At 37.6% G+C, this 4271-nt stretch overlaps 1 non-coding gene across 1 annotated transcript; it reads left to right on the top strand.

Moving 5' to 3' along the window:
- The first annotated feature begins 3270 nt into the window (after positions 1-3270).
- LOC122095310 lies at positions 3271-3377 on the top strand. Its single transcript, XR_006145089.1, has one exon. It is a non-coding gene; the product is annotated as a U6 spliceosomal RNA (small nuclear RNA).
- The last annotated feature ends 894 nt before the right edge of the window (positions 3378-4271 follow it).

The following is a 4271-nucleotide window of genomic DNA, read 5'->3' as shown; positions in this document are numbered from 1 at the left end:
TTTAAGTCAGTTTGTTTGAGCAGGCAGAAAAATGCTTTGATTTACCCAGGATTTTGTCATCCTCCTCCCAGGCTAGTTCAATGGGAGGGAGATCTGCTTTGAGTATCACAAAAGATGGCTGTTTCTTCTAGTTTGGAGATGCTGTGATGGGGCTAGGTTCTGGGTAGAGTTGAGGCCTTTCAGCAAACAGTAGCTTTTCCCTGAGGCCTAGCTTCTGAGGCAGTCACAGAGCCTAGCCAGCAGCCGTTCTCAGGGTTTATTGTTACTGAATTTCAATTGATTGTCTAGGGAGGATCAGCCTCTGGCTCTGTTTACTCAATGAAGAAAGCCACTCCTGGGGCTGGTGCAGGCCCGGGATGGGTGAATTTTCCCTGAGTGGAGCTGAGCCTGGCAGGTCAGGTTAGGTTCCTGTGACCTGTTAAATGACTGTTTGTTTTCATCCAAGGACTGAGTTGGAGCTAGCTGCTCAGCCAGGCCTTTGCCAGTATCAAAGATGGAGATCTCCGGTAGTGGGCAGGGAGAGATGGCGTTCCCTTCTCTGCTCCCTGAGAAGGAGTGAGGAAATCAGGCTTCTACTCACACAGGAGTCTGGTTCCTGGGTGATCTCTGATCTGCGATATGAAGGATGAAGATGTCTGCTCCTTGTCAGTTCTTGCTGGTGTTGAGTAGAATCCTCTCACCTGCTGCATCTGGCGCCTTTGTCCTAGACTCTCTGTGTTGCAGGTATGGTGGTTACGGCCACCACCGCCCCCCCCCATAGCTGCAACCATGGCCGCTGGCAAGTGCTCAGATTTGTCTACTTGCCTTGATTTTCCCTCTCTGCCTAACTCTCTGTACTGTGATGGCACATTTGGTGTGATTCTTTGGCTTAGTTAAGCTTCCAGCTTCTCCTTTGCTATCTTCCCGGAACCATAAATTTAAATTTTAAATGATAAATTCTTTTAAAATTGTTTCACTCGTGCACAGGTATGGATAGATAAGTGATGTGGGCAGAATCAGAATTATTCAGAAGGTTGTAAATGGATGCTTACCTAGTTTTCTCTCGGCTGGATCATAGAATACAGACTGTCCTAATTGAAAAAGTTAGCCTTCTGAGGTTTTTGCATATAAACACTCCATCAACATTTTATTAGAAGATTATTCAAGATTAGCTATATGTTGATTAATAATGACTGATCATGACAGAAATTTGAGAGAAAACCATCTACACTTCAGTGAGGTTCTAATTTGTGCTTCACAAACTGTTATGAAAGCTCTCCATGAGAAATCTAGCAGCTGCATTTCTAAAAAGACCTTGGGTTGTTACACTTTCTGATATTGTCTCAATTCAAATACTTCTCCTTGGAGTTCCATACTATTCAATGATGCTGTATTAGCTCCTTGTTACAATTTTCAGACTGATCTTTTTGATGAAATTTGTCCTTTTCAAAATTGCTCTCCAAATTCCATCCACAAACTGCATACAAAATTTATCTGAAAAAATTTGTATCTGTTTATATTGCATATACTTTTATTTTTCATTACAAATATGGAATGTAGTAAAAATTCTCATAACAATTATACTGCGCTAGATTGTGGGCAGATTCTGATGTAAATAATATACTGTGTTCATGTAGAGATTTTGAAAATCCAAAGTAATAAGCCTGTGGTCCTAAAACCAATACCTTACTTATATTGAGTGACAAATACAACTTCATAAAAGTACAGAAGTTTTCCTTGTATCTTTTTAACATATATTTTTATTATAAATACTGTACAGAGGGGTTACATTTACATAAGTAAGGTAATGAGTACATTTCTTATTGAGCATTGTTACCCCCTCCTTTGTTTTTCCCCTACCATCCCTTCCCTTCACACCTCTCCACCTCCCCCCTTCACCCATCCTCTGTTAGAATGTCTTGTATATTTCGTTGTTACAATGGGTCAACCAGTATCCTTTACTTATATCTTAAATGAAGAAATGCTCGCTTGATTTATGCTGATTCTACTTGTGTAGACACATCTAAAATCACTGCCCAAGTCCAAGAGCACATAAATGAAATGCCATCATTTTTTTGTCAGTTGGTATTTGTGTTCTACACATTTATTGACAGGTTACAAATTATTCTTAAACATTAAAACATTAAAAATACTTTCTTTTTTTCTTATTTTCTTCGCCAGGAAATCAGCAAGACCTCAGCCAGCATTTCTCGCCTAGGAATTTTCACATGGGTTAGTTAAATGTATATGTAGAGTCCAGTTTTCTGAGGACTCACTCATCTGCCTAGGAATTCATGCTGGTTGTTGGAAAAAGAGCTCAAGTAAGGATGCCATTTAAAGCCTTATAACTTTACTCTTTACCAGGGTATTCTCCTGCTACTTTGGTTGTTGAGAATGTCTACAAGAGTAAGCATTCCGTGAGGAGCAGGGAGATACCATAAGACTTATACTTACTGAGGTTTCCAAGTGACTTGCTATCACTTGTACTGCATTTTGAAAGTCAAATCTCTCTAAAACTACCAGTTTTAAGAGATAAGAAGAGTGGAAAATGAACTCTTAGGGACAAATACATCTTCAACATATATTGTTCCAATTATTCCTTTTAAGGCATATTCAACAACTGGTGAAACTTGTGTTGGCTGTAATTATGTGTCTTTCTCCATGGGTGCATGTATACATGAGAATATGTATGTGTGTGAATAGTAACATACATGTGTACATTATGGCTTATATCATCATTTATTCCTTGCTAACAAATAAAGTAAGGAATCACTAAACTTTTAACAGAAACTTTGTAGTTTAAGTCGTAACTCTTCACTCTGCTCCTTTACACAAAGACTGCAACTTCTCATTAATAAAGTTTCCATAAACTCTGAAATGTACATACTTAGTACTTAATGTCTGTTATCATAAATCTTAAATACTTTACAGAAAAGTTTTATACCTGCCAAACAGTCCTATTTTTGGCATATATAAGCAAAATCTCAAAATTAAGCATATTTAAAACATTAAAACTTTTAACAAACCTTAACACTTGCTGCAATGTTCATTTTGACAGGTGCCTTGTATAGAATAATTGAATTTCTCCTCCTACACATCTCTTGAACTACAAATATCTGGAATTATTTTGTTTTTGGCATGTCTATCTTGATTTTATTCTTAATTGTGTGCTTATGTAAGAAATACATGATTCTATAATTTCACAACAATTCTTTTGAACTTACTTTTTGTTGAATTGCCTAGCTTAATAAAATCAATTAAACATTATACTTTATATATAAAAACTGTTCTGTGCTCAATTTAGCATCACATACCCTAACATTGGAACGATACAGAGAAGATTAGCATGCACCCTGCGCAAGGATGACATGCAAAGTCTTGGAGCGTTCCATATATTTACAGCAACAGATGCTGAAACGTATGTGGCCACAAGGGAACGGTACTGCATTCTTGGTGGGAGTGTAAATTTGTTCAACTACTTTGGAAAGCAGTATGGAGGTGCCTCAGAAGACTCCACATAAAACTCCCCTATAACACAGTAATCCCACTTTTGGGGATTCATCCAAATGATCATAAAAAAGACCATACTAAAACTACCAGCACAACTATGGTTATTGCAACATTATTTACGATAGCTAAGATATGGAACCAACACAGATGCCCCCATTAGATGAATGGATCAAGAAAATGTGTTATATATACACAATGGAATTCTTTGCCTCCATCAGAAAGAATGATATCGCCCAATTTGTTAGGAAATGGAAAGACTTGGAAAAAATTTACTGAGTGAAGTAAGCCAAGTCCAAAGAAATATAGGTCCCATGATTTCCCTTATTTTCAATAACGAATGTATGTCTGGGATAAGCAGAAAAGTTCAAAAGATATGTGCATATAACCAGATAAGATGATGTTAAAGAAATTGAACCCCATGATAGGGACACAAGTGGGTTTTTGTTTCTTGCTATTGTTTCTAACGTACTTATAATGTGTGATGTCATTTTTTTTGTTTTTTGTATGTTTCTCCCCACACTATAACCCCTGTTTTCTCTGTATTTGAAGTTGGTACACTTACATTTTGTATGTATGCTTCTCTAATTTGGGGAGGGGAAGGGAAAAAATGCTCAAATAGTGATACAGGTTGACCCATTGTAACAATGAGATGCACAAGACACTATGTTGAAAAATGAACTTTACAATTTAGGCGGAGGAAGGAAGGGGGAGGGGAGTGTACTTGTGGAGGTGGGAGGGAAGGGATGGTAGGGGAAATATAAAGGAGGAGGTAACAATGCTTG

The sequence above is a fragment of the Dipodomys spectabilis genome, unplaced genomic scaffold, assembly GCF_019054845.1.
Source record: "Dipodomys spectabilis isolate Male_0828 unplaced genomic scaffold, ASM1905484v1 ptg000343l, whole genome shotgun sequence".
NCBI classification, from domain to species: domain Eukaryota; kingdom Metazoa; phylum Chordata; class Mammalia; order Rodentia; family Heteromyidae; genus Dipodomys; species Dipodomys spectabilis.
Note: the sequence above shows the minus strand (reverse complement) of the source record. Positions and strands in the feature narration are given on the sequence as shown.